This window comes from Nomascus leucogenys, chromosome 2, assembly GCF_006542625.1.
Source record: "Nomascus leucogenys isolate Asia chromosome 2, Asia_NLE_v1, whole genome shotgun sequence".
NCBI classification, from domain to species: domain Eukaryota; kingdom Metazoa; phylum Chordata; class Mammalia; order Primates; family Hylobatidae; genus Nomascus; species Nomascus leucogenys.
This window is the reverse complement of record NC_044382.1, coordinates 140,450,197-140,461,898: the sequence shown is the minus strand read 5'-3', so window position 1 is coordinate 140,461,898 and position 11,702 is coordinate 140,450,197.

Here is an 11,702-nt window from a genome sequence, read left to right as displayed (position 1 = left end):
TTTTTTCTGAGACAGGGTCTCACTCTGTCACCCAGGCTGGAATGCAATGTTGTGATCAGGGATCACTGCAGCCTCAACCTCTCAGGCTCAAGTGATCCTCCCACCTCAGCCCCCTGAGTAGTAGGTGTGTGCCACCGCACCATGCCTGGCTCATTTTTATTTTTATTTTTTGGTAGAGATAAGAGTCTCACTATGTTGCCTAGGCTCATCTCAAATTCCTGGTCTCAAGTGATCCTCCTACCTCGGTCTCCCATCTGAGATTACAGGTGTGAGCCACCATGCCTGGCCAGGAATGCCCACTTTTTGAATGGAACCTAAACACATCCTCAGCTAATTAGGAAAAAGAGCTACAGTCTTACCAACTTACAAATCAGCTCTCCTAGTCAGTGCCCCACCACCCGCCCTGCTTGTTTTTTATTGAATTCATGTGGACACAATAAGGTGCTCATTGCCTTACCCCAGCAGTGAACGTAAGGACCCCACCATTCACTCAGGTGCCTGGGCCCTGTGCAGAGCCCACCCCACCTCCCAGTAAGGGCTCACGGGCAGCAGGATTCTTGGGCCCTGCCTGCCCCCTGCTTTTCTCCCAGAACCTTCCCTTCCCTTGGTCTCTGACCTTTTTTCCCTATGAAATTCTTTTTTCTTTCTTTTTTTTTTTTTTTTTTTTGAGACGGAGTCTTGCTGTCACCCAGGCTGGAGTTCAGTGGCGCGATCTTGGTTCACTGCAAGCTCCGCCTCCTGGGTTCACGCCATTCTCCTGCCTCAGCCTCCCGAGCAGCTGGGACTACAGGCGCCTACCACCTCGCCCGGCTAATTTTTTGTATTTTTAGTAGAGACAGGGTTTCACTGTGTTAGCCAGGATGGTCTCGATCTCCTGACCTCGTGATCCATCTGCCTCGGCCTCCCAAAGTGCTGGGATTACAGGCGTGAGCCACCGTGCCTGGGCCTCCCTATGAATTTATTCTGTGAAGATCATCTAAAAATGTGTGTTGCTAAGGTTTTGCCTCTGTTCCATCTCCCCGCTCCCTCCATCACCACCCCCGCCCCCTCCACCACCACCCCCCCCCCCACAGTCTGTCATCCAGGCTGGAGTGCAGTGGTGATCATAGCTTACTGCAGCCTCGAAATCCTGGGCTCAAGGCATTCTCCAGCCTCAGCTTCCCGAGTAGCTGGGATTACAGGCACATGCCACCACGCCTGGCTAATTTCTGTATTTTTTTTTTTTTTTTTTTTTTTTTTTTTTTTTTTTTTTTTTAGTAGAGATGGGATTTCACCATGTTGGCCAGGCTGGTGTCAAACTCCTGGCCTCAAAATGATCCACGCACCTCAGCCTCCCAAAGTGCTAGGATTATAGGCATGAACCACCATGCCCGGCCAAGGTTTGCCTCTGTTTTGGATCTTTTCTTCCCTTATTATTATTATTAAATTGACAAATAAATATTGCATATATTTATGATGTATGATATGTTTTGAAATGTGCATATATTATGGAATTGCTACATCAAGCTAATTATACAATACTTCACATATTTATTTTTGGTAAGAACATTTAAATTCTACTCTCTTTATGATTTATTTATTTATTTTGAGATGGAGTCTTGCTCTATTGCCCAGACTGGAGTGCGATGGCACAGTCTCGGCTCACTGCAACCTCTGCCTCCTGAGCTCAAGCGATTCTCCTGCCTCAGCCTCCCGAGTAGCTGGGATTACAGGTGCCTGCCACCACGCCCAGCTAATTTTTGTATTTTTAATAGAGACAGGATTTTACCATGTTGGCCAGGCTGCTCTCAAACTCCTGACCTCAGGTGATCTACCTGTCTTGGCCCCTGCAAAGTGCTGGTATTACAGGTGTGAGCCACTGCGCCTGGCCTGTCTTCATGATTTTTAAGTATACAAGACATTGTTATCAACTGTTGTCACCATGTTATACAATGGCTCTCTTGAACTTAATCCTCCCAATTGAAATTTTATATCCTTTGACCAACATCTTCCTGATCACCACCCTCCCAGCCCGTGGTGACCATCATCCTACTCTCTGCCTCCCTGAGTTTGGCTTTTTTAGATTTCACATATGCGTGAGATCATGTGGTATTTGTCTGTCTGTGCCTGGCTTTTTTCACTTAGCATAATGTCCTCCAGGTTCATCCATGTTGTGGTGAATGACAGGGTTTCCTTCTTTTTTAAGGCTGTATAGTATTCCACTGTGTATATATAGTTTTGGATCTTATCGCAGTGCCTCAAATTCTATGAAGGAGAGAATCTGGCTAATTGTATCAGGAGGTCCTTAGACCATATTTAGGATCCTTCCATTGGGACTGGGCAGCAAGGTTACCAAACTAAATGCAGTGGCTTCAGATGCCAAACCACCTGAGATGAGCCACACCTCACAGGTGAGGGGTATGGTTCCCCACAACACTGCCCTCACTTCGGATGCCAGCTGCACATTCAGGGGTCCCCAGCCCACCCTCACTGCTGACTGGCTGCAAATCTGGGAGTTTCCACTACCCCTCAGGTTCCAGAATGCACTAGGATGACTGACAGAACTCAGGAGAGTGCTGTACGTGAGGCCACAGTTTTATCATAACAAAAGCATTCAAATCAGAACCAGCCAGAAGAGGAGACACAGGGGCGAGATGGAGGAGGGGCCCAATCACAAAGCTCTCATCGTCTTCCCCCTGTGGCATCAGAGGCATCACCTTCTCAGCACTTTGACGTGTGACAAAATGCTGACTATTTCCAAGCAGGGAAGCTCACTTAAGTTTTGGGGTCCAGAGTTTTTATTTGAGTCTCATCATATAGGTATGGTTGATGGAATCATCGGCCACTGGGTTGAACTCATCTTCCAGGTCTCCTTCCGGGAGGCCAGGCTGATATCACAGAACCTCAGTGGCGTGGCCAGCCCCTCCATGGTCATATTGTCAGCAAAAACTACTTAGGGCCCACCATGAGTCACTTCACTCGCATAAACTCTCAGGGCCCACCATGAATAATAAGATGCTCCTATCACTTGGGAAATCCCTAGGAATTTGGGGCTACCTCCTGGGAACTGGTGACAAGGACCAGCCACATTGTTTACTCCAAGGGTTTGTAGCTGGTGGGACCTCCCAAGAGCCAGGACAAAGGCCAGACTTCTTGGATAAAGTTCGATTCTTCACTGCACAAAGTGGAGGAGAGTTATGAGAAGAGCAGGAGGTTGCTTCCAAGGCAGGTGGGGACTTTGAATCCGATGAACTATTAGGTGGAATGAAGGAGAGCAGCGGTTCCAGTTCACACAAGCGGCAGCTCATCAAGCTGCGGACTTGCAGGAGGGCTTCTGCCAAATAGGTTCTCAAGGAGAGTCGGGGGTGCAGAACGGGCGCTGGTGGGGAGGGCGGGGTTCTGGGGTGTCTGGGGGGCAGTGGAACAGCCATTTATGTGTCCAGCTGGTGTTTTTCTAAGCACCCACTAAACGGCAGACCCTGGGCTTGAGGCTCTGAGGGCAGAACTGGTGAGTGTAAAGGGAATATTAGGTGGGCACCTTTAGCTCAGAAGCAGAATCCAGCTTGTTTTGTTTGTTTCAATGGTGAAATGAGGCCAAAGATGAAAGGATAAACTGTCCAGAACATTCAAGAGTGACCAGGAGTCTCCCCAGAGGGCAGAAGGGGGGATGGGCCATCTTCGCCGCGGGGACAGCACCACGGCAGCTGCGGGTGTGGCAGGTGGGTAGAGATGGGAAAGGTGGGTGCCTGCATTGTCAGGGACAAAGAGGAGGGCCGTGATCACCACTACCACCACTGCGAAGGAGTCTCTGAGCCTGCAGGGCCATGGGGAGGGCCTTGGCGGGGTGTGGTGGGACTGGCACCAAAGTTCAGGAGGGAGGTTGAAGACTGTGCTGTCTCTGGGTGTGTCGGTCACAGGCCCCTTCGCCTCCCTGTGTGAGAGCTGAGAACCAGCGCTGGCCCCTCCATGGATGCAGAGCTTTTCCTTCAGGCCCTGGAACGTAGCAGTTATGAGCACTGGGTTTGGAGTCCAGCAAACGAGCCCTTGTCAACTCTGTGACCATGGGTAGATCATTAACTCTCTCTGGGTCTCGATTTTCTCACCTGTGAAATGGGAATAATGTGGCTCTTCCTTGTGAGGAGCAAGCGAGCGGTTCCATGGAAAGTACTTGGCATGTGTCATCCAGAAAGGGGGTCTGTTAACAGAGGCTGCTATAGTACACGGGGGCTAAGAGAGCAGACGCTGGGCCCAGGTGGTCTGTCAGGCCTGGCTGCTGTGCCTCCTGGCTGTGTGACCTTGGGCACGCTACTCAGCCTCATCTGTGAAATGGGGGTCATAGCTGTCCCTGTCTCATGCAGTTGCTCTGAGGAATGAATTCATTTAAAGTTTTCAAGTATTTAGAATAGTGCCTGGCACACAGGGAGTGTGATGATGATGACGACAACTTATATCTTGGGTTGCTGAAATGACTGATGCTTCATCTATCAGGCAAGCCCAAGTCTGGACAGGGCAGTGGAGATCTGGCCAGACGGGCCCTCCGCACAGGTTCCTCCTGGATGTGCCTCCTCCGTCTTTGAGTTGCCGTCCTTGTTTCTGGTGGGTCACGGTCTCCACACTACAGCCCGCCTAGTTTACTATCTGGATTCATTACAGGGAACAGACACAGCTGTGGGTGCTTTAGTCAGGAAAGGATTTCATGCAGGAAAGTAGGTGCTTATAAGAATGTCAGGAGGGCTGGAGTGGTAGGCTCCAGGCTGGGCCCAGAACCCTAAAGACCTGACCCACTCAGCGAGCCACGCCTGAGGTTGCAGTGCCGGGATCCCAAAGCTGCTGCCTCTGCTGACCCCCTACACTGTGAGTCTGCTCCAGGAGACCCGCAGTCTGACCTCCACACCGTGAGTCTCCTGGAGCACACCCCTAGTCTGAATGACCAGGTACATGGTATCTGCCGCCCTCCCCTCCACAGCTTGTCAGCCTTCATCTAATTGGAAAAGCCAGGTGCTCGCTTTAAAGGAGTCAGAAACGTGGCACTCAACTAGGAGAAAGGAATACAGGTCGCACAACGCAGCCCAGTCTCCACGGGCCTCGTTCGTTGATGCTTGCTGTCCCGGCCATTCCTGTGGTCCCTGAGTCGGGTGAATCTCACCTCCCTCCTCTTCTGTCAGCCCTGCAGGCCAGCACCCAGGAGAGTGCTTTCCAACCCCCACAGGCGTAGTCATGGAAAAAGGTGAGACTTCCCTGAGGGAGGGGCACTTAAGCAGAGTTAGGGATGAGCCGGTTTTAGCCAGGAGCAGGGGCTGCAGGGTGGGGTGAGTGCGGGCAGGGGACAGCGGGTGGAAGGCCCCGGGAGCACTGAAGAGAGGGCTCCCAGGAGGGGAGCATGGGCCGAGGGGACCCAGCCAGAGCATTGCAGGCGCCCGTGACAGAGGCAGCTGGCACAAATCGGGTGGGATGGTGTCAGGGAGAGCTGTGGGCTCTTGAGTCATTTGGCCCAGCACAGGGTCCAGCATAAGACCTAGTGTCCTGGTGCCCACAGGACCTGGCTGGTTCTGAATCCCAGCTCTGGGTGACCTTGGAAAAGTTCTCCTGTCCAGGCTTCTCTGTAAAACTGGGCTGATTACAGGGGCGAGGGGATACTATAGAAGGTGACAAATATGAAGTGTTTGGTGCGGTGACTGTCATATCGCAAGCCCCCAGAAAATGCCAGCAATCACCATCACCACCACCATCATCGTTAATAACGCTTGGAAGTGACTGAATGAGGGGATGAGGGAGAGCAGGAAGTCTCAGGTGGGCCCAGGCCTCTGGCTTGGGGAGGAGGCAGGGGAGAGGGCAGGCGGCAGGTGGGAGCCACCAGCTGAGGGGCTGCTGCGGGCCATGCTCTGAGAACAGGGGAGGATCCAGCCTGCAGGCAGTAGACATGGAGGATGACTAAGCCACAGGGAAGAACACAGTGTTGCTGAAAAAAGGGGTCCCCATTCAGACCCCAAGACAGAGTTCTTGGATCTTGCACAGGAAGGAATTCAAGGCGAGTCGTGGAGTGCGGTAAAGAAAGGATGCAGAAAACTACTCAGAGTAGGGTGTCCTCAGAAAGCGCGAGCAGGAATGCCTCGTCTGCGTAAAGCTGGTCTTATATAGGGGTCTCGTCTATACAGAAGCCAAGCTACGTTATGTCTGCGTGCGGGTGGGCTGAGAGTGTCACCAAATTTAGTACTTTGTTGATTTAAAGAATGTTTTATCCTTGGCCTCTTAGTGAGTAAGTACATCAAAGCGTTACTGTAACTAGCTTGAAAGCGTAATATATTGTTGCGAGACATCAGGACACCCAGACTTTCTGCCGTTGTAGGAGTTTGTCCTTGTGGGCATGACTAAACTGCTTCCTTGGCGTAAACATCTCATGGCCATGGGTAGTGACTGGCAAGGAATATGCCTAGCTAGTTTTAAGATGGAGTTGATTTTAAAATGGTGTCACCCTGGCTCTCCTCCATTCCTGTTGACCTAACAATATGGCCAAGGGATGAGAGAAGACAGGGGACGAGAAATGAGCGAGGGCACTCTTGCGACACTGGAAGGTGGTGAGGCAGGGTGCAGAGTCCAGGCGTGAGAGAGGCCCAGAGAGGAGGAGCAGTGGTCAGCGGCAGCGATGTTCCTCGTAGGTGAGGCTAGATAAGGGCGGACATGTGTTGCTGCATGGAGGGGAGTTGATAATCAGTGACCTCATAAGATGTCTGAGTGCAGTGGGGGCATAGGAAGGGGCTAGATGAGGTGGAACTCAGTATGGGCATCTGGGAGGGCAGCTGTGTTGGGCTGCAGGCTGCATTGGTGGTTGTCAGCTGTGTTCTGAATGGGACGCAGTCAAGCACAGGCTGCCCCAGCTCAGCGAGCGGCATCTCCGTCCTTGCAGTTGTTCACGCGCAACACGGGAAGAAACTCACATGCTCATATCCAGGCCACCCCAAAGCCTCTCCTTTCACGATGTGACATCTTGGATTGGTGGTGGTGGGGAAGGGGCGAGGGTAGAGATGGAACAAAATTGACAAAATTGGCCATGAGTTGCTCATTGTTGACGCTGGGCAATGGATGCTTGGGAGTGACTTTTGTGTATATTTGAAATTTTCTATAATAGAAGATTTTAAAAATGTAATTGCCTAGCAAATTTAAATATTAACATATATGCACATTTATATATTATATATTTACATATATACTTTATGGATTATATAATGTACTATTTAAGTAAATAATATATACGATAGCAGTATCATGTATACATGTATCTTACACACACGCCCCTCTCCAGTCCTCCTCCACTACCACAAGCACCGTTGCTCCCCACCAGCATCTCTGCAGGAGCCTTGGCGCTCATCTCCCTGCTCCGCCCTCGCCCTACGTTCCGTTCTCCACACAGCAGCCACGGTGACTTTGTTAAAATATGAGTCAGACCACATCACTCCATTCCACTTAGAGTGAAGCCCAGTCCTGGCCTCTGAGGCCCTGCTGGGCTCCTGCTGCCCTTGCCGTGGCCTCTGCTCCAGCCCGAGGGCCACCCGTGAGTGCTGGGAAGGGCATCCCCAGCTCGCTCTTGCTCAAGACCTTAGCACCTGCAGTTCCCTTTCCCTAGATGACTTTGCCCCCATCTGTGCATGGCTGTCCCCTCCCCTTGTTGCATCCCGATCTCTGTTCCCATCTTATCTCACAGGGAGGATTTCTCCAACCTCCCCGCATAACACAGCGCCCTCCCTGTCGTGCAGCCCCGGACTGTTCTATTTCCCACGGTAGCAGTTGCCACCGCCCGACACACGGAGTGTTCTCTTGTTGGCTTATTCTGCCTCCCTGCTAGAAGCAACCTTGTTTTGTTTAGTGGACCCCCAGCACCAAGAGCAGGGTCTGGCACCCAGGCAAGGCCTCAAGCCATACTTGTTGAATGAATGAGTGGAGCTCCATTTCCGCGGAGCCACTGAGACATGGCTGAAGTAACAACACTAGAAGTCAGGGGACACAGCTGGGGCTTGAAGCTAAGGCTAGTTTCACCCTGAGCCCCCAGCTATATGTTCTGCCTGTGTCCCTGAGAGGGGAGGGGATGGGACCCAGAGCACAGATGCATGGAGGGCCCCATCCAAGGGCACAGGGACCGAGGGGAGGAGAGAAACGAGGCAGGCAGGCAGTGGCGTAGACTCCGCTTTGCGGAGCTGTGGGGAAGTAGCTCTGCAGGCTGCTGGCTTCTCTTGCCTTTCAGAAGCAGGTGGAAGGTCCTTCTCCCAAGAGAGGCAGAGCTGCTGAGGAGGCTGCACGAATGCTCCATCTGTCCCCATAGTGTTAATGTCACTTCAGCCGCAGAGCTAGATGGGCGGCCTACCCTTTCCCTTCCCATTCCCACTGGCTCCTGTGCCCTGGCAGGCCAGGGCCTGGTGAAGACCCCCAAGAAGGCAGCACCTTCCTCTGTCTTTGGCAACGCAGGATCTGATGGGTCCAAGAGTGCCCAGCCCATGGGAGGAGCGGTGCCAGTCCTGTCTGGCTGAGGGGCTGCCTTGCAGGCCCCTGCAGACCCCCACCTCCTCTCCCGAGAGGGCCGGTTCCCCAGGGAGGACTTAGGCTGGTCTGAGGGGTGCTGGTGCTGGTCCAGCCGGGGGATGCTGCAACCAGGTCTCCTCACCGGCCTGTCTCTGTCCACATCTTCCATGGAGCAGACATCACGTTCATGTTCTTTTTGCTTTTTTGAAATGAAATTTATCCTTGTCTCCCATTGGAAAATGAATGCATGCTCATTATAGAAAATGTGGGAAACATCAGAAGAAAGAAGAGTAAATGAAAATTGCTTTTTCCAATGTGGCATCACCACAGCTCCTCTGGCACAGGGCCCTGGGCTGGGCAGGGAGTTGTGGACCGTGTGGCCAACAGGCCATCAGGCTGTGGGTCTACAGGGGATGCCATCGGTGGCTCAGGCCTTCCTCCCTTGAGGGTTTGGGGAAGTGGTGTCCAGCCCCCGCACACTTATCCATAGTGATGCAGAGAGCGGAGCTGATGAGAGTTGCTATATTTAATTTTGGTGCCTGTGTCACCTCTGACCACACAGCAGCGTCTGCCCCGTCAGGCAGCACATGGCTGGGGGTGTTTCTGAACGACGCTGTGAGAGAATCACTTTCCACAAGAAAAGGTATAGCGGACGGGAAGGGAGAGACAGCAACAGAAAGTGAGGTCGTAAGTAGAAAATTGCTTCTGGGATTTCAAATGGCTTTGTCATGGGGCCCTCCCTTGCTGCCGAGAAATCAGTTGATCTGGGAAAGTTTGTTGCAAACCCTTGCCCTCTTGCTTTGGGGTGGAGCTGAGAAATGAATGAAGATAATGGGGCTTTATGAGTGTGGGGGAGGACAGCCACCAGTCCTGACCCCAGCTTGGACCCCTAGAAAGGCCAGATAGGAGCTGGCCAGCGTGTCCCTGGCCAGGCTGTCCTGTCTGGAGCATAGCCTGGCCCCAGCCGGGCCTTCTTAGAAGAGAGGCAGGCAAAGTGGGAAACGGGTTTGGAGCGTGTTACAGTGGGTCAGCTAGATGAAGGTCATAAGCAGAAGACATTTCTCTTTGACCATCATGAAAAAGCGATAAGCCACCGGGCCAGGTGAAGGCCAGGCTTCAAGCTGCTGCCTCGGTCACAAGGAAATAAGATGTGGGCCTGGTCCTCCTGAGGCCTGCTCCTTCTCGTCCTGCTCAGGACAGGGGCCCAGCCTCGGAGAAGCCCGCCAAGTGACTGGGAGCATTTTCTGACACCTCATCTGAGCAGCAAACTGAGGTGTTTGGTGCCGAGTTCACCGGAAACTCGCATGTGTCTCACTTCTCACTTAAGCCCAGCCCCTCTTCCAGTGAAACCTCCTGCGCTGGGGTTCCCGAGGTGCCAAGGGGCTCCCCGCCCTGGGCCCCGTGGCCAGCATCTTCCTCCCACTCACCAAGCACTCTTCTCCCTTCTCAACCCCCTTCTCTCTGAGTCCTGCTGAGGGCTTGCCTTGTTTATGAAAGAACTTAGGCCACGTGGTTAGAGAAAACTCCCAGCAAACACCGCCAGGGGTCGGTCCCCAGGGAGGCAGGTTCCCAGCCACAGTCGCAGTGCTGACACCTACCTTGATCTCTCTTCCTTTCTCATTCCTGACAGGGCCTCCTCCCTGTCATCACCAGCTGCAGCTCAGTTCTGTGGCTCGGTAAGGCATCACTCATCCCTGGAGAGCCCCATGCCCTCTCCAGCCCAGGGCACACTGCCAGTGACCACAGGTCCCCCTTCCTGGTGTGAGGGACAGGAGCTCGGCGGTGGCTGAGAAAGTGGCGAGCTGCAGACCCCTAGTGGGGCCCGGGACGGCCATCCACACTGTGCACCTGCCTTGCAGGCTGTCCTGAATGTGTGGCTCAGAGCACGGCCTTGGAGGATCCCGAGGAACCCTGCCCCACATCAGCCTCAATTCCAGTCTTTGTTCTTGAGGGAGTCACGTGGAATTTCACTGGAAGGGTTTCCCTCTTCTTTCTGGATAGGCAGGGCAATACTTTGGCTGGGCAGAGAGGACATGGGTCAAAGATGATGCTACTGGGAGATAGGTTGCTAGGTCCTGTTTACAAAGTCATTACCCTCCGTAAATATCCTTCCAGCCTTAAACCCTAGGCTCTGGATGGAGAAGAATGCCGAGACCCTGACTCCCACCCACCTCCCCTGGCTTCCAAGACTTTCCCGCCCTCTTCGGAAGCAGCCACTGCTCACCTCCAGAGGGGAGGCCCTCCCGAGGGAGGACATACAACTCCCCCAACCTGACCCTCTGTTGTTTCTACAGAGTTCTTTCGGGGGCTAAATCTTGAGTGCATGTGGTGTCTTGGTTGTCACTAGCCCAGGTGTCTGCTGTGGGGTGGCCCCCCGCAGGTGTTTCCTCAGCAAATGTGGCAGGACTTCATGGGCTTGGCACCAGAGAGCCGGTCTTGTCTCCTGCCGGGGACAGCCTGCTGGAGACCCAGCTCTTGCACCACCACCCTCTTCATCCCCCTAGTCTTCTCTCCTCTGGGCCAAGTGTCCCCTGCCCCCTGCACTGTCAGGTTTGCCTTCTTCGCTCGCCTCTCCCTGGGGAAAGTGAGTGGTTCTGGAGTAGCTGGCTGCCGTCATCAGCCCCCTGGCCAACTCCCTGCCACGTCCTCTGCTGTTGCGTGAATGACACAGCCGTAAGCAGTCGAGGGCAGCTGCCTTCAGGGACTTCTGAGCATCACTGTGGTGTTCCCACGGGGCTCTGGGCTCCCCAGGGAGGGCGCCTGCCTGTCACTACAAGTTTGAGACTGGTCCTTGATGACCATCACCCACTGCAAAGACATCCCATCCTGGAGTCACCCTCTGCCCTGGGCACCTCCCGGAGAGTCACAGTGAAAAGTGTTGCTGACGGGCATGGCCTGGAGCTGTGGCTTGGTAAGGCCCGCTGGTCTCTGCACTCCAGCTGCTGGCCAGGGCCATGGGGAAGCAACAAGAGCTGCTGAGGAGTGGCCTAGCCAGAGCCCTGTTCACAGAGCGGTGTGTGTGTGCACCCTAATGGCGAGAGCTGTCCAGAAACGCAATGGGCTGCCCCTCAAATACAGGTAGGGAACTCCCTGCCAGTGAGGGGCCCGAACAGGCTGATGACAGTCGTACAGGGGGAAAAACTCCATTCAGGACAGGTGACATTTGGACAAAAATAGGCAGGGTGGTTAAGTGTGTGGGCTTTGGAGTTAAA